Raw genomic sequence first — 19,513 nt, forward strand, 5'->3', positions numbered from 1 at the left:
TGGTTTCCTTTGCTGTGCAAAAGCTTTTACGTTTAATTAGGTCCCATTTGTTTATTTTTGCTTTTGTTTCCATTACTCTAGGAGATGGATCCAGAAAACATTGCTGTGATTTACGTAAAAGAGTGTTCTTCCTATGTTTTCCTCTAAGAGTTTTATAGTATCCAGTCTTACATTTAGATTTGTAATTCATTTTGAGTTTTTGTATATGGTGTTAGAGAATGTTCTAATTTCATTCTTCTACATAGCTGTCCACTTTTCCCAGTACCACTTATTAAACAGACTGTCTTTTCTCCATTATATATTCTTGCCTCCTGTGTTATAGATTGACCATAAGTGCATGGGTTTATTTCTGGGCTTTCTATCCTGTTCCATTGATCTATGTGTCTGTTTTTGTGTCAGTACCATACTGTTTTGATTACTGTAGTTTTGTAGTATAGTCTAAAGTCAGGGAGCATGATTCATATATATTTAAGAAACCAGATCATTTATCATGCAGAGTTTACCACAATTTGGATATTGTCTGCCCTTGTTCTCTATATTTCCTTCATATAAACTAGTAGTTGGCTTTATCTGATTCAAGTTTGCTTATTTTATTTATTTATTTTTTAGCAAGACTGTTTTGTAAAAGGTTTTATATTGTTCCATCAGGAGGCATATAGTGTCTGAAGGTTTCTTTTTGTGATGTCAATAGCCATTGATGCTTAATGCCTAAATTCATTGGAGTTTGCAAACAGTAATATTTTAATTCTAGCATTCTTTTTTAACATAGTAGCTGGAATATTTCTATAAAGAGAAACATTTCCTTATATAATATTTGATTACTTAGTAGTATTGTTCAGCTAGGAAAGGTAGGATAAATCCTTTCCCTTTATTTACCCATTAAAAAAAAATGAGTTAGTTTTCTAGATGGGAGGAATTTTTTCATAATGTATATGCATATCAAATTATCACAATGTACACTTTAAATATCTTACAATTTTATTTGTCAATCATACCTCAATAAAACCGGGGGAAAATGAGTTACTTTTCTCAGTATTCCAGTGGTGGCCATTTAGTTGTTTTTTGCTATTGTTCTGAATTCATTATTTTTAGTGATGCTCAAATTGTCTCCTCATTGCCAGTGGTGGTCTCTATAAATTGGCTTCTCTATGCTTTTAATCTTCCCTTAGTCTGAAATCCTTGCTCCCTTGTCTCAAAACATTTGGCTGTTCCCAAAAATCAGATATGCTGTCTCCAAGGATGAGTATATGCCATCATTGAGAATAGGAAGAAAAAAAAAAGGAAATGGGCACCAAAAACGCTGCCACAATTTGGAGCAATGGAATATACTTAGTCTTCTATGATAACTGCTTAGAGGGAGAGAAGCTCATTTAGATGACTTCAGTTCAATACATTCATTTTAGAAAACCAATTCAATTACCCTATAATCAGAACTCTTACATTGTGTTTTATTTTGGTAGGAGGGTGTAGTCAAAAAAAGTCAGTGCTTGATTTTAAGTATATGTACATGAGTAATTACGCCCATTTCCAAGTATTAAGCACCATGAACTGCTGCTGGCTGACCAAGTCAAGGGCATGTGTCAGTCCATGTCTCTGAGCCTCCTTAGCAGTACATGGGACAGCCTACAACCAGTTCCATTTGGTATACCATTGTTAATTGACACAGTTATGTCTGCTGCCACTGAGGTCTTTATACTTCACACCTTCAACGAAAACCTGTTGATCTCATGGTCAAGGGCAGCTTTCCAAGTTTTCTAACTCTCACACCTGTGAATACTCAGTCTCCACTGTCCATTATCATGAATACCTTTACTTTGACACTGTAACAAAAATCTGAATTTAAATTGCTGAATAAGAGGAAAAAATGTACTATGACCTAATAATAAAAAATATTTTTATTAGAGTTACTGTAACTCATAAAGTCAAGTTTGATTATAAATTTGGTCTTTGATTTGCATTTACGCTTCTACAGTGGTGGGGGGGAAAACCGTCATTCCTGTGTCTGTACAAAGGCACCATGGCCACTGATTGTTTTCCTAGCAAGGCTTGCTTGTCTTAAAAAAAGAAAAATTGTCTTTTACAAATAAAATTCCAAAGGAAGAAGCACTTAACAAAGAATTTTTCTTTCACAAATGTTATGATTTGGGTATAACAAGCCATATTGAATCCATTGGGTTTTTGGTAATAGATTTCAAAATACTTCATAAATGTAAATAATATGATGACTAATGGGTCAAGTAAAGTTGGAACATTTTAAATGAGAAAATAGCTGGAACAGTTTTCAGGAAACTTTTCCAGTTGATGTTTGGTCCCCCACAAGGTGTGCATTAACATAAACTTAGGGGAATCACCTCTGGGGCTTGAATTCCCTCTCTGATTTCATTATTACAATATGATTCTTTTCCTTTCACTATTAAGTCATCTCTTAGGGTGATGGGAGCATAAAATAAGTGTAATTTATTTGTATTTGTCTAATCTCCTTTTAACTCAATAATCATTCCATCATTCTGTTTCCTGGTAGCTGTTCAGAAAGTTTTGAAGGGTAATTAGAGTCTAATAATTGACAGGCATGGGTTTACTTGGTAACTTAAAGATATAGAATGTGTTCTGGGGATGGTGAGAAATTAGATTTGGCAGAGAAATAGATGACTCAGCTGGGAGATTCTCTATTACTACACATTCTTAAAATCTAAACATTGAAAGTAATCCATTTATTAAAGTTCATTGAGGATTATGAAAAAAATTCTAAACCCTTTAAAACAAGAATCTGATAATAATTGGAATAAAATCCACATGAGCCATCTATGCCTGGTTCTTTATCCAGTCCTATTTCCAATTCTTGTAAAACATCATTTTATATAGCTCCCACTGTTTCTGTTGAATAAAACTTTTGTAGTCCTTTAATGTTTTCATCTTAATAATGAGGTTAGTGTTTTTCATCAGTTTTTAAAAGTATGAAAGAAGACCAGAAAATGCTCAATTTTTATTTTTTTATGTTTATAAATGCCAAATTTGTTTGCATAATTTTCCCATTTGTAAAAATAATTGTGAAAATAATTTTCCTATCATTTTGAAACTACAAATTATTTACAATAATTTTCTACCCCAAAAAGTACCTGACTAGTTCAAGGATGTAAAAGTCTAGAGACACTGGGGAATAAAAGTAACAATACAAATTTGTTGAATTATCAGATGTAACAGTGACTTCATGATTTTAATTGAAGGATTCACACATGCTGATGGACTTTACACAGCAATAAAGGGTGCTGTTGCATTTGTGGTGTTTCTCATTCTGGTGCGTGCTGCATATCTCTTGGTGGGCCTGGTACTTTGAAAGGAATACCTAATATTACAATATAGCCTCATTTTAGCTCTGCTTTTTGGGCTCTTGACCTGACTTGCCCAAACAGGACTGCCCCAGTCTCTCTGTGTAAACATAGGCTGTGTTTTGCAAGGAATGTGGCCCAACACTCAAGCTCTCAGGGGGTGGGAGTGGGGGACTTGTGGCCTAGTGGAGGGCACCATGAACAGAGGTTGCACTGTATGCAAACAAACATACAGAAACCATTTAAAAGGTAAATTATTTAAATGCTTTAAATATCAACTTATTTCTTACACAAAGTTAACATAACACCTGTATTGTGCTATATATATAGCTCTAGTAGATTCTTGCACTTTCCAAAAACTTTTATCTGCTGCTGTTCAGTGACTGAGAGATTGCATTTGTACTCCTAGGTTTAAGATCACTCAAAGAATGAAGTTTTCATGCACACGTAACAGTTTGACCTAACCACACAGGAAAGATAGATCAAGTGATCAAAGTGTCCAAATAAGAAGCCCTCCTTTATCAATCCAGTGTTTTAGGAAAGAGTCATTCAGGAACCAGCCCACAAAAAGTTAACGTTAAAAACTTACATTTCAATTCACTAAGCAAAAGAAATATATAAGAAATGTAAATAATTAAACTTTAAAATGATTTTTAAAAATTATCCTGTAGCATTTATTCTTCTGAAGTTATTAAAGTTTAAAATCACACTGACACTTTTGGAACAAACTACATGAGAGACAGAGATACAAGATACTGGTTCAGATTTTCTTATTCATAAAATTTGTTGAGTCCTGGTTAATTGTTATATATAAACTAGTGACCTAATAGAGCTTCATGACTTAAAAGAACAAGACAGGCAATTTTATGTAGTTATATATTTGTCATCTCCATTTTGAGCTATTACACTCGTACTGAATAAATACTGGGGACTGTTCCTGATGTTGCTTTGGGAAATTGATCTTTCTGATTTCAGACTTTTCAAAGAAGTTATATTTAGTAGGATAAGATAGACAGTATAGCTCAAATAGAGTCATAGTTGAAATTCACAAATATGATTAGATTTTAGTACACATTTCTTTTTCTGAATTATCAGCATTTGACTTCTACTGATAAAAAAGAACCTTCTTTTAAAATTTATTTTGTAGAGCCAACTCACATGAAAGAATATATTCTCTCTCATAATTAAACTACTTTATTATTTTTTTAAACATCTTTATTGGAGTATACTTGCTTTACACTGTTATGTTAGTTTCTGCTTTATAACAAAGTGAATCAGTTATACATATACATATGTCCCCATATCTCTTCCCTCTTGCGTCTCCCTCCCTCCCACCCTCCCTATGCCACCCCTCTAGGTGGTCACAAAGCACCGAGCTGATCTCCCTGTGCTATGCAGCTGCTTCCCACTAGCTATCTATTTTACATTTGGTAGTGTATATATGTCCATGCCACTCTCTCACTTTCTCCCAGCTTACCCTTTCCCCTCCCCATATCCTCAAGTCCATTCTCTAGTAGGTCTGTGTCTTTATTCCCATCTTGCCCCTAGGTTGATCAGGACCTTTTTTTTTTTTTTTTAGATTCCATATATATGTGTTAGCATATGGTATTTGTTTTTCTCTTTGTGACTTACTTCACTCTGTATGACAAACTCTAGGTCCATCCACCTCACTACAAATAACTCAATTTCGTTTCCTTTTATGGCAAAGTTTCATTCCATTGTATATATGTGCCACATGTTCTTTATGCATTCATCTGTTGATGTACACTTAGGTTACTTCCATGTCCTGGCTATTGTAAATAGAGCTGCAATGAACATTGTGGTACATGACTCTTTTTGAATTATGGTTTTCTCAGGATATATGCCCAGTAGAGGGATTGCTGGGCCGTATGATAGTTCTGTTTTTACTTTTTTAAGGAACCTCCATACTGTTCTCCATAGGGGCTGTATCAATTTACATTCCCACCAACAGTGCAAGAGGGTTCCCTTTTCTCCACACCCTCTCCAGCATTTATTATTTCTAGATTTTTTGATAACCATTCTGACCGGTGTGAGGTAATAACTTATTGTAGTTTTGATTTGCATTTGTCTAACGATTAATGATGTTGAGCATTCTTTCATATGTTTGTTGGCAGTCTGTATATCTTCTTTGGAGAAATGTCTATTTAGGTCTTCTGGCCATTTTTGGATTGGGTTCTTTGTTTTTTTTTGATATTGAGCTACATGAGCTGCTTGTAAATTTTGGAGATTAATCCTTTGTCAGTTGCTTCATTTGCAAATATTTTCGCCCATTTGAGGGTTGTCTTTTCATCTTACTTATGGTTTCCTTTGCTGTACAAAAGATTTTAAGTTTCATTAGGTCACATTTGTTTATTTTTGTCTTTATTGCCATTTCTTTAGGAGGTGGGTCAGAAAGGATCCTGCTGAGATTTATGTCATAGAGTGTTCTGCCTATGTTTTCCTCTAAGAGTTTTATAGTGGCTGGCCTTATGTTTAGCTCTTTAATCCATTTTGAGTTTACTTTTGTGTATGGTGTTAGGGAGTGTTCTAACTTCATTCTTTTACATGAAGCTGTCCAGTTTTCCCAGCACCACTTATTGAAGAGGCTGTCTATTCTCCACTGTATATTCTTGCCTCCCTTATCAAAGATAAGGTGACCAGGCCTTCCCTGGTGGCACAGTGGTTGAGAGTCCGCCTGCCGATGCAGGGGACGTGGATTCGTGTCCTGGTCCGGGAAGATCCTACATGCCACGGAGCGGCTGGGCCCGTGAGTCATGGCCACTGAGCCTGCGTGTCCGGAGCCTACGCTCTGCAACTGGACAGGCCACAACAGTGAGAGGCCCGCATACCACAAAAAACAAAAACAAAGATAAGGTGACCATATGTGTGTGGGTTTATCTCTCGGCTTTCTATCCTGTTCCATTGATCTAAATTTCTGTTTTTGTACCAGTACCATACTGTCTTGATTACTGTAGCTTTGTAGTATAGTCTGAAGTCAGGGAGCCTGATTCCTCCAGCTCCGTTTTTCTTTCTCAAGATTGCTTTGGCTCCTGGGGGTCTTTTGTGTTTCCATACAAATTGTGAAATTTTTTGTTCTAGTTCTGTGAAAAATGCCAGTGATATTTTGGGAGGGATTGCACTGAATCTGTAGATTGCTTTGGGTAGTATAGTCATTTTCACAATGTTGATTCTTCCAATCCAACAACATGGTATATCTCTCCATCTATTTGTATCATCTTTAATTTCTTTCTTCAGTGTCTTATATTTTCTGCATACAGGTCTTTTGTCTCCTTAGGTAGGTTTATTCCTACGTATTTTATTCTTTTTGTTGCAATAGTAAATAGAAGTGTTTTCTTAATTTCACTTTCATATTTTTCATCATTAGTTTATAGGAATGGAAGAGATTTCTGTGCTTAATTTTGTATCCTGCTACTTTACCAAATTTAGTGATTAGCTCTAGTAGTTTTCTGGTAGCATCTTTAGGATTCTCTATATAGTACCATGTCACCTGCAAACAGTGACAGCTTTACTTCTTCTTTTCCAATGTGGATTCCTTTTATTTCTTTATCTTCTCTGAATGCTGTGGCTAAAGCTTCCAAAACTATATTGAATAGTAGTGGTGGGAGTGGGCAAACTTGTCTTCTTCCTGATCTCAGTGGAAATGGTTTCAGTTTTTCCCACTGAGGACAATGTTGGCTGTGGGTTTGTCATATATGGCCTTTATTACGTTGAGGTAAGTTGCCTCTGTGCCTACTTTCTGGAGGGTTTTTAACATAAATGGGTGTTGAATTTTGTCAAAAGCTTTCTCTGCATCTATTGAGATGATCATACGGTTTTTCTCCTTCAATTTGTTAATGTGGTGTATCACATTGATTGATTTGAGTATACTGAAGAATCCTTGCATTCCTGGGATAAGCCCCACTTGATCATGGTGTATGATCCTTTTAATGTGCTGTTGGATTCTGTTTGCTATTATTTTGTTGAGGATTTTTGCATCTATGTTCATCAGTGATATTGGCCTGTAGTTTTCTTTCTTTGTGACATCTTTGCCTGATTTTGGTATCAGGGTGATGATGGCCTCATAGAACAAGTTTGGGAGTTCCTCCCTCTGCTATATTTTGGAAGAGTTTGAGAAGGATAGGTGTTAGCTCTCTTCTAAATGTTTGATACAATTCGCCTGTGAAGCCATCTGGTCCTGGGCTTTTGTTTGTTGGAAGATTTTTAATCACAGTTTCAATTTCAGTGCTTGTGATTGGTCTGTTTGTATTTTCTATTTCTTCCTGGTTCAGTCTCAGAAGGTTGTGCTTTTCTAAAAATTTGTCCATTTGTTCCAGGTTGTCCATTTTATTGGCATATAGTTGCTTGTAGTAATCTCTCACGATCTTTTGTATTTCTGCAGTGTCAGTTGTTGCTTCTCCTTTTCATTTCTAATTCTGCTGTTTTGAGTCTCTTCTGCTTTTTTGTTGATGAGTCTGGCTAATGGTTATCCATTTTGTTTATCTTAAAGAACCAGGTTTTAGTTTTATTGGTCTTTGCTATAGTTTCCTTCATTTCTTTTTCATTTTTTCTGATCTGATCTTTATGATTTCTTTCCTTCTGCTAACGTTGGGGATTTTTTCTTCTTCTTTCTCTAATTGCTTTAGGTGTAGGGTTAGGTGGTTTATTTGAGATGTTTCTTGTTTCTTAAGGTATGACTGTATTGCTATAAACTTCCCTCTTAGAACTGCTTTACCTGCATCCCATAGGTTTGGGTCGTCGTGTTTTCATTGTCATTTGTTTCTAGGTATTTTTTGATTTCCTCTTTGATTTCTTCAATGATCTCTTAGTTATTAAGGAATGTATTGTTTAACCTCCATGTATTTGTATTTTTTACAAATTTTTTCCTGTAATTGATATCTAGTCTCATAGCATTGTGGTTGGAACAGATACTTGATATGATTTCAGTTTTCTTAGATTTACCAAGGCTTGATTGTGACCAAGATATGATCTATCCTGAAGAATGTTCCATGAGTACTTGAGAAGAAAGTGTATTCTGTTGGTTTTGGATGGAATGTCCTATAAATATCATTTAAGTCCATCTTGATTAATGTATCATTTAAAGCTTCGGTTTCCTTATTTATTTTCATTTTGGATGATCTGTCCATTGGTGAAAGTGGGGTGTTACAGTCCCATACCATGATTGTGTTACTGTCAATATCCTCTTTTATGGCTGTTAGTATTTGCCTTATGTATTGAGGTGCTCCTATGTTGGGTGCCTAAATGTTTACAATTGTTATATCTTCTTCTTGGATCGATCCCTTCATCATTATGTAGTGTCCTTCTTTGTCTCCTGTAATAGTCTTTGTTTTAAAGTCTATTTTGTCTGATATGAGAACTGCTACTCCAGCTTTCTTTTGATTTCCATTAGCATGGAACATCTTTTTCCATCCCCTCACTTTCAGTCTGTATGTGTCTCTTGGTCTGAAGTGGGTCTCTTATAGACAGCATATATACGGGTCTTGTTTTTGTATCCTTTCAGCCAGTCTATGTCTTTTGGTTGGAGCATTTAATCCATTTACATTTAAGATAGTTATCGATATGTATGTTCCTATTTTCATTTTCTTAATTGTTTTGGGTTTGTTATCACAGATCGTTTCCTTCTCTTGTGTTTCGTCCCTAGAGAAGTTCCTTTAGAATTTGTTGTAAAGCTGGTTTGGTGATGCTGAATCCTCTTTAGCTTTTGCTTGTCTGTAAAAGTTTTAATTTCTATGTGGAATCTGAATGAGATCCTTGCTGGGTAGAGTAATCTTGGTTGTAGGTTTTTCCCCTTAATCACTTTAAATATGTCCTGCCACTCCCTTCTAGCTTGCAGAGTTTATGCTGAAAGATCAGCTGTTAACCTTAAGGGGAGTCCCTTGTATGTTATTTGTTGTTTTTCCCTTGCTGCTTTTAATATTTTGTCTTTGTGTTTAATTTTTGATAGTTTGATTAATATGTGTCTTGGTGTGTTTCTCCTTGGATTTATCCTGTATGGGACTCTCTGTGCTTCCTGAACTTGATTAACGATTTCCTTTCCCACACTAGGGAAGTTTTCAACTATAATCTCCTCAAATATTTTCTCAGTCCCTCTCTTTTTCTCTTCTTCTTGTGGGACCCCTATAATTCGAATGTTGGTGTGTTTAATGTTGTCCCAGAGGTCTCTGAGACTGTCCTCAATTCTTTTCATTTTTTTTTCTTTATTCTGCTCTATAGTAGTTATTTCCACTAGTTTATCTTCCAGGTCACTTATCCGTTCTTCTGCCTCAGTTGTTCTGCTATTGATCCCTTCTAGAAATTTTTTAATTTCATTTATTGTGTTTTTCATCACTGTTTGTTTGCTCTTTAGTTCTTCTAGTTCCTTGTTAAACATTTCTTATATTTTCTCCATTCTATTTCCAAGATTTTGGATCATCTTTACTATCATTATTCTGAATTCTTCTTCATGTAGACTGCCTATTTCCTCTTCATTTGTTAGGTCTGATGGGTTTTTACCTTGCTCCTTCATCTGCTGTGTGTTTCTCTTTCTTCTCATTTTGCTTAACTTACTGTGTTTGGGGTCTCCTTTCTGCAGGCTGCAGGTTCGTAGTTCCCATTGTTTTTGGTGTCTGCTCCCAGTGGCTAAGGTTGGTTCAGTGGGTTGTGTAGGCTTCCTGGTGGAGGGGACTAGTGCCTGTGTTCTGGTGGTTGAGGCTGGATCTTGTCTTTCTAGTGGGTAGGTCCACGTCTGGTGGTGTGTTTTGCAGTGTCTGTGGCCTTTTAATGATTTTAGGCAGCCTCTCTGCTAATGGATAGTGTTGTGTTCCTGTCTTGTTAGTTGTTTGGCGTAGGGTGTCTAGCATTGGAGCTTTTGCTGGTCGTTGAGTGGAGCTGGGTCTTGGGGTTGAGATGAAGATCTCTGGGAGAATTTCACCATTTGATATTATGTGGAGCTGGGAGGTCTCTTGTGGACCAGTGTCCTGAAGTTGGCTCTCCCACCTCAGAGGCACAGCCCTGACACCTGGCTGGAGCACCAAGAGCCTGTCATCCACACAGCTCAGAATAAAAGGGAGAAAAAAAAGAAAGAGATAAGGTAAAATAAAATAAAGCTATTAAATAAAAAATAATTATTAAAAAATAATTTTTTAAGTAATAAAAAGAAAGAAAGAACAACCAAACCAAAAAACAAATCCACCAATGATAACAATCACTAAAAACTATACTAAAAAAAACAAGAAAAAAACGGACAGAGAGAACCCTAGGACAAATGGTAAAAACAAAGCTGTACAGACAAAATCACACACAGAAGCATACACATACACACTCACAAAAAGAGAAATAGGGAAAAATATATATATATTGTTGCTCCCAAAGTCCACCTCCTCAATTTGGGATGATTCGTTGTTTATTCAGGTATTCCACAGATGCAAGGTACATCAATAAACTACTTTGGATGGTGCCAAACTGACCTTTGCTTTTGAGTTTTACTGGTTTAACTGACTCTAGCCAGCTGTTAAATTAGAGCCTCCAATTTTCATCTGCCACACTTTTTTGTATTAGTAAGATCAGGAATTGTCCTATGGCTTCCGTAACCTTTAGGAGTAGCATTCCATCTTTTTCACCTTTTGCAGAAAGGCCATCCTTTCTGCAAAAGGTATTAGCGTAAGTTGAATTTGTTGTATTTCCTTGTTGAAGGGGCCATGGAGAATGAAAAGGAAACCTGAAAAACTTACCCAGTACAGAGTTGGTTAACACTTAGGCCTAAGGTGGGCTTCCCCTACACATAAGGACACATTCCAACCCTTTAGCCTTTTGAGAAACACATGTGAGGGTGAAAAATAAATGGAGTGGAAAAAACTGTCCTGTCATGCATATGACAAAGTCATTGAAATAATTTTGTTTATTTTTTAAATTAATGTGCAGTAAAATTGTCCTTCGTTGGTGCACAGTTCTGTGAATTCTAATGAATAGATTCGTGTAACCACTACCACAGTCAAGGTACAGAACAGTTCTACCATCTTAAAAAACTCTCATGGTATTCCTTTGTAATCACACCTCCCCCTAAATCCTAATCTATGATGATTACTGTTCTCCATCACTTTAGGGTTTTTGTTTATTTGTTTTACCTTTTTGAGAATATCATACAAATGTAATCATACAGCAGGTAACCTTTTCAGACTGGCTTCTTTCACTCACATACTGCCCTTGAGATTCAGTCAAGTTGTTGTATCTATCAGTAGTATCAATACATTCCTTTTTATTGCTGAGTAGTATTCCATTTTGTAGATGTACCATAGTTTAAGAATTCATCCATTGAAGGACATGTAAGTTGTTTCCAATTTTGGTGATTATGAATAGAGCCACTTTAAACATTTGTGTATAAGTTGTTGTGTGATTGTAAGTTTCAATCCTCTATGATAAATACCTAGGTGTGGGATTGGTGGGTCGTATAAGTCATAAGAAATTACTAAAATGTTTCCAAATAGCCTGTATCATTTGACATTCCCACAGCAATGTATGAGAGTCCCACTAGTTCCATATCCTCTCTGGCAGTTTGTGTTATCAGTATTTTTTATTTTAGCCATTCTAATAGGTGGTTCGTCGTCATTTTTATTTGCACTTTTCTAATTACTAGTGATGTTGTATATCTTTATATGTGCTTATCTGCCATTCATATATCCTTTTGGTAAAATGTCTATTCAAGTCTTTTGCTTATTTTAAAATTAGCCTGTTTGTTTCTTATTGTTGAATTTGAAAGTTTTTTATATATTCCGGATACAAGTCTTTTGTCAGATATGTGACTTGCAAATATTCTTTCCCAGTGCATAGCTTGTCTTTTCATTCTCTTAACACTACTTTTTACAGAGCAAAAGTTTTTAGTGTGAAGTTTTTTCAAATGAATCATGCTTTTTTTGGTACTGTATATAAGAATTCTGCCTAACTTCAGTACTCATAGATTTTCTCCTGTTTTCATCTTAAAATGTTTTATATTTTACATTTTATATTCAGATCTATGATTCATTTTTAGTTAATTTTGGATAAAGTATAAAGTTGAGTTCAACTTTTTTCTTTCTTTTTGCAGGGGGGGCATGAGGATGTATGACACTATTTGCTGATAAAACTCTCTTCATTGAACTGCCTTTGCAACTTAAAAAAAATATCATTTCACAATATTTGGTTGGCCTCTATAATCTGGATTCTCTGTTCTGTTCTACCGATATACATGTATATAACTTCTCCAGAATTATACTGTATTGATCATAGTAGCTTCGTAGCAAGTCTTAAAATTAGATAGTGTAAGTCCTCCAATGTCATTCTTCTATTTCTATAGTGTTTTAGCTATTCTAGTTCCTTTGCTTTCCTGTATACCTTTTAGAATCAGCTTTTCTATATCTACAATAAATACTGCTGGAATTTTTATTGGAATTGTGTTAAATCTATAGATCAATTGGGAGAGATTTTATATCTTTACTATTTTGAGTCTTCCAATCCATGAATATGTTATGTATACAGTATATCTCTCCATTTACTTAGGTCTTTAATGATTTTTCAACATATAGATTCTCTACGAGTTTTATCAGATTTATACCTAAGTATTTATTTTATTTGGAGCTTTTATAAATATTATTTTTTGTTTAAATTTTACTCCAACTGCATATTGCTGGTTTGTAGAAACTCAACTGATTTTTTTTTTTTTTTTTTTTTTTTTTGTGGTACACGGGCCTCTCACTGCTGTGGCCTCTCCCATTGTAGAGCACAGGCTCCGGACACACAGGCTCAGCGGCCATGGCTCACGGGCCCAGCCGCTCCACAGCATGTGGGATCTTCCCAGACCGTGGCACAAACCTGTGTCCCCTGCATCGGCAGGCAGACTCTCAACCACTGCACCACCAGGGAAGCCCTCAACTGATTTTTGTGTAGTGGTCTTGCATTCTAAAATCTTATCAAGTTCACTTAGTAATTCTAGGAGCTTTTCTGAAGATTTCATGGAGTTTTCTACATGGACAATCATGTCATCTGCGAATAGACATCATTTTATGTCTTTCTTTCCAATCTTCATGCCTTTTATTTCTTTTTCTTGCCTTATTGAGCTGGTTGGGATCTCTAGGATTAAATACAGAGTATGAGTAGTGAGAATGAATATCATTGCCTTGTTTCTGGTCTTAGGGGAAAAGCATTCAATCCTTCATGATTAAGTATGACATTAACTATAGGTTTTTCATCTGTGAACTTTATCAGGTTAAGGAAGTTTCCATCTATTGACAGTTTGTTAAGAGTTCTTATCATAAATGGATATTGGTTTTTTAAAAGCTTTTCTGCATCAATTGATATGATCATGTTTTTTTGTTTTGTAAACTGGTAATACCATTACTTTGATTGATTTTCTAATATTGAACCAGCCTTGTAGTCCCAGGATAAACCCCTCTTGGTTGTGGTATATTATTAGTTTCTTATGTTACTTGATTTTTTTAAATTTATTTGGAGGATTTTTATTTTTATGTCTCTGTTTTCTAGGGCTATTGGTCTGTAGTTTTCTTTTACTGTCTTTGTCTAGTTTTGGTATCAGTAATGATGGTTTCATAAAATGAATTTAGGAGTATTGTCTCCTATTTTCTGTGGTACAAGAAAAAGAAGGAAAAAATGAGGCATTTTCCTTAGTCCTTGTGGGCATTAGGAACTCCCTTCCCATTACTGAAGCCAGAAATAGAGGGTGTCCCCTACTACTCCCTCTATCCACACCTGATGCCCACCTCCAGGTTTTGGGCTGCCCCAGGCTATGGAATATCAGAAGAAAAATGAGAAACTCACTACCTTTTGGTGGTATTTTAAAATCTAGTCATCTTCCCCCGTCTACCTGTTACCATTTACTTTTCAAAATCCTCAAATAGCTGCTCTGTGTAGGTTTTTTTTGTTGTTTGCTTTTGGTTTTTTTTTTTGTTGTTTTTAATTAAGCTTTGTGCTTATTTTTTTTAATTTATTTTATTTATTAATTTTGGCTGCACTGGGTCTTTGTTGCTGCACGCAGGCTGTCTCTAGTTGTGGCGAGCAGGGGCTGCTCTTTGTTGCAGCGCACGGGCTTCTCACTATGGTGGCTTCTCTTGTTGCAGAGCACGGGCTCTACAGTGCAGGCTCAGTAGTTGCGACATGTGGGCTTAGTTGCTCTGTGGCATGTGATATCTTCCCGAACCAGGGCTCGAACCCATGTCGCCTGTATTGGCAGATGGATTCTTAACCACTGCGCCACCAGGGAAGCTCTCTGTATAGGTTTTTTAGCTGTAATCTCTCCAGATATTATAGCTGTATAAAGTGGGAGAGACAGGGCTCCATCTTTCCTGGGACCCTGAAGTAATTTTTAAAGAGAGGGAATTGGCAACTAACAAAGAGAAAAGCAAAGTGTATTAGATATTTTTGCTCTGGGGGGAAAAGGTGAAAGAAGCTAGGCCTTGAAACTTCATTTATGATCACATTAGAAACAGGAAATATTATGTGGGTAAATATGCATATGGAGTTTGTGTTAGTTTTTTATTGATGCATAACAAATTACCACAAATGTAGTGGCTTATAGCAATACAAATTTATTATCTCAATCCTGCAGGTCAGAAGTCCAGTTGGGTTTAGCTATATTCTCTGCTCAGAATCTTGCAAGGCCAAAATCAAGGTGTCCGTTGGGCTGGGCTCTAATCTAGAGGCTCCAGGGAAGAATCGACTTAGAAATTCATTGCATTTGTTTGCATAATCCAGTTCCTGTGGTCATAGGACTCACGTCCCTAATTCCTTGTTAGCAGCTGGCCAGTGCTTCCTTCCCTCAGCTTTAGGGTGCCCATTCCTTCTCACATGACCCCTACCATCCTCAAAGCAGCAATGATATATAATAGACCCCTTCTCACGTTTCAAATCTTTCTGACTTCCCCTTCTGCCTCCTTCATGTACTTTTTAAAGGGCCTGTATAATAGATCAGGCCCACCAGATAATCTCTGTGTTAAATTCAATTTACCTGGGATTTTTATCACACCTATAAAATCCCTTTCAGCATAGCAGTACCTAGATTAGTGTTTGATTCAATAACCAGGGGAGAGGAATCTTGGGAGAAGGGGGTCACCTTCAGAATTCTGCCTATCACAGAACCAGATTAGAAAGTTTCAGGGTGCTCCAACATGAACTGACCAAACATGTACTTCATGCTGAGTTTGAGGCCCAATGCTAAGTATTAAAGGTGAAAAATGTACACTCAAGGATCTTCTCTATTGGTGAGAGACATAATCTCATAAAAAGATACTTATGCAGGGCCAGCTTTGTGGAACTACTTCTTGGAGAACATGCTGAGCAGTATCCTGAAGATTACGCATTAGGCAAAGAAAAGGTATATTAGACAAAGGAGCAACATGATCAAAGGTCTTGTGGTATAACATAGCATGGGCTGGGGGGAGTGGGCTCTGTAAACTCTTTGATATTTCTGGAGCTTTAATATTTGAGGTGAGCAACGGCTGCAGATAAGGAAAGGCAAGACCTTTTTTTCCATTCTAAGGAGCTTCATCTTTTATCCCATAGGTAAAGAAGAGCCATTAAAGCGTTTTAAGCAATAGTGAGCCAATCAGGATCACACTAGAAACAAATCATTTGGAAATTACTCTGGAGACTGGATTAACAGGAATCGGTCTAGACAGAGAAACCTTTTAGGAGGCTTTATATTAGCTGAGCAATATCAAAGGCATGGAGGGAAAACCTGGGGAGTGGCTGGAATGCTCAAGAGAAGGAGATTGGATTTAAGCAATATTTTGGAAGTAAAATTGACATAACTTAATCACTGAGTGGGTTTGGACCAGGAAAAGAGGGAATGAAATGAGTCAAAAAGTCAGATTTTTTATTTGAGCCAGTTGGTAGATTAGAGTCATTAACTGAGACAGGGAATATAGCATGTGTGAGAGGAGGTAATGGGTTGTTCTGGATGAAATGATTTGATGAGCCTGTGGGAGTTCAGTAGGAAGGAAAAAATCATTCTTTTTTTTTTCCTTCACTACATCATAAAATGTTTGTTTTGTACTTCCTGTGGACCAAACAGTAGTTTCGGCACTCAGAATATTAAGATGTAGAACAGTCCTTATTGTTCAGGAGTTCACAGTTAGCTGGACTATGACAGATACCTAAGCAGTAACTATAAAAATAATATGAATAGGTACCTGATGATGGTACAATAAACAGGACATTCTGAAAGCAGTGGATGAGAGGCACCTCACTCGGCCTCAGGGGTCAAGAAAGACTTCCTGGAGTCTTTGAGACTCAAGGACTGAGTCTCAAAGGCCAAGTTAGACAAATAAGCAGAGATATAGCTTTTCTGGTTTTTTGTTTGTTTGTTTCCTGTGTCACTGGGACTACCATACCTGAGATACAAGGATCCATATTGAGATAGTAGTCAACAACTCTCATATATACCATTCCGTGGATGTTTTGCCAGTTTACAGTCGGGGAAAAGGGATCCCTTAGGCTCAGCAGTTAGTATAGGTGGATATTTGGGCAACTTCCTGAGTAGGTCAATAAACTGTTTCTATGGCTACTTCTGACGCTTAGTTTCAATCTCACGTTATGAATCCAGGCAAAAGCAGGCAGCTTCTGGCCCCGACATCTGAGTCTTCTTTCTGCTTTAGCTTTGTCTTATTTTCCCGTTGTTGCTATCATCTGTTAAGATTGTTTGTTTTTTTCACTGTGGTAAAAGGTGGTATTATTTTCTGTGAGGCCACAGAATTTCGAAGCCCTCATAAAAGAATTTGCAGGCAGAGCCGGACAGTGTATGAATCATTTGAATCATCCAATTTCCCTAAAATATTTGCCCACCAGCCTCTTTGAGTACCCCAAATTCTACAAGTCAAAAATAATTCCTTTCAAAAATGGTGCTGGTATAGGGGCTTCCCTGGTGGCGCAGTGGTTGGGAGTCTGCCTGCCGATGCAGGGGACACGGGTTTGTGCCGCAGAGGGGCTGGGCCCGTAAGCCATGGCCGCTGAGCCTGCGCGTCCGGAGCCTGTGCTCCGAACGGGAGAGGCCACAACAGTGAGAGGCCCGCGTACCGCAAAAAAAAAAAAAAAAAAAAAAATGGTGCTGGTATAACTGGATTTCTGCATGCAAAAAAAAATTAAGTTGGACCCCTACCAAACAAAGCACAAAAGTTAATTCAAGAGCAATCATAGACCTAAATGTAAGAGGTAAAACTATAAAACTTGTAAAAGAAAGCATAACTGTAAATCTTTGTGACCTTGGGTTAAGCAATGTTTTTGTTTTGTTTTGTTTTATAAATTTATTTTATTTATTTTTGGCTGCGTTGGGTCTTCGTTGCTGTGCACGTGCTCTCTCTAGTTGCGGTGAGTGGGGGCTACTCTTCGTTGCGGTGCACGGCTTCTCGTGGCAGTGGCTTCTCTTGTTGCGGAGCACGGGCTCTAGGCACACGGGCTTCAGTAGTTATGGATCACAGGCTCTAGAGCACAGGCTGAGTAGTTGTGGCTCATGGGTTTAGTTGCTTCGCGGCATGGGGGATCTTCCTGGGCCAGGGCTCGAATCCGTGTCCCCTGGATTGGCAGGCAGATTCTTAACTACTGCGCCACCAGGGAAGCCCCCTAAGCAACGGTTTTTGGATATGACACCAAAAGCACAAGCATAATAATAGATCTGTTGGACTTCACAAAACTTAAAAACCTTCATGCTGCAAATCATACCATCCAAAAAACTGAAAAGACAGTCCACAGAATGGGAGAAAATATTTGCAAATCCTATATCTCATAGGGAATTGTATCCAGAATATATCAACATAAAAGACTCATGCTATTTAATAAAAAGACAAATAACCCAATTTAAAAATGAGCAAAGGGTGTGAATAGACATTTCTCCCAAGAATATATACACATAGCCAATAACATTAATGCTCAACATCATTAATCATTAGGGAAATACACATCAAAATCACAATGGGATACCACTTCATACCCACTACGACTGAAGAAATGAAGAAATGCTCAACATCATTAATCATTAGGGAAATACACATCAAAATCACAATGGGTTACCACTTCATACCCACTAGGATTGCTGTAATCAAATATGACCCAGCAATTCCACTTCTAGGTAGATACCTAAAAGAATTGAAAACATGTTCACAAAAAAAAAATTTGCACATGAATGTTCATAGCAGTATTATCCATAATAGCCAAAAAGTGGAAACAACCCAAATGTCCATAAACTGATAATGGATAAACAAAATGTAGTATATCCATATGATGGAGTATTATTCAGCCATAAAAAGGAATGACATACTGGTGATACATGATTCAACACAAATGAACCTTAAAAACTTTTACCATGTTAACTGAAAGAAACCAGACACAAAAAGCCAGATTTTGTGTGATTCCATTTATATGAAATGCCCAGAATAGGCAAATCTATAGAGACAGAAATTAGTTTACTGGTTGCCTGAGTGCTGGAAGTGGGGAATGGGTAGGGACCACTAAGTGGCATGGGAACTTTTTTCTTCCCCTGGTGGTGGTAATAATGTTCTGGAATTAAATAGTGGTGATGATTATACAATCCTGTGAGTATACTAAGAACCATTGAATTGTGTACTTTAAATAGGTAAATTGTATGATATGAGTTAATATGTCAATAAAGATGTTAAGAAACATAATTCCTTTAAATTAGGGTGTTGTTCTGTTTAAATGAATATAGGGAGCAGGGAACATTTTAGTATTGCAGAAGGGTGACTCAGATGTCTGACCCTTTCCAGTGGACAACTGGCTAGAAGCAGGACTCTCAAGAGTTTGCTTAGCCTGATTAAAGAAACACCAGGAAAGGCACACATAAAAGGGATGGTAACCTGAGCGAGCCTGGGTAGCCAGGAGGAAACTCTAAGGTGCTGACGTCTGAGGAAGATGAGAAGAGGTCCTCCTATTGAAAACAGACAGAATATTAACTTAATCTGCTTGATAACTTTGCTCTTCCTAGCTTCATCTGTGATTGTGTCTTGTATTACATCAGGCTCCAGTGAAAAGAACACTTGTTAGGTTCAGTTAAACTCAACCATTTATTGAACACATACTTATGAGAAACACACTGTGCCAGGCACTGGGTATAAACATGAGTGGCATGCTCTGCCTTGACAGCCCTTACAGTCTTATGTCTTATTGTTAATAAAAACAGAAGTGAGAAGGCAAAA

The 19,513-nt window shown here is 37.0% G+C and overlaps 1 protein-coding gene across 10 annotated transcripts in view; it reads left to right on the top strand.

Moving 5' to 3' along the window:
* VPS13B (vacuolar protein sorting 13 homolog B) overlaps positions 1 to 19,513 on the top strand; it is an 831,417-nt gene that overhangs the window by 621,453 nt on the left and 190,451 nt on the right. The window lies entirely within an intron of this gene.

This window comes from Phocoena sinus, chromosome 17 (assembly GCF_008692025.1).
Source record: "Phocoena sinus isolate mPhoSin1 chromosome 17, mPhoSin1.pri, whole genome shotgun sequence".
In the NCBI taxonomy this organism is placed as follows: domain Eukaryota; kingdom Metazoa; phylum Chordata; class Mammalia; order Artiodactyla; family Phocoenidae; genus Phocoena; species Phocoena sinus.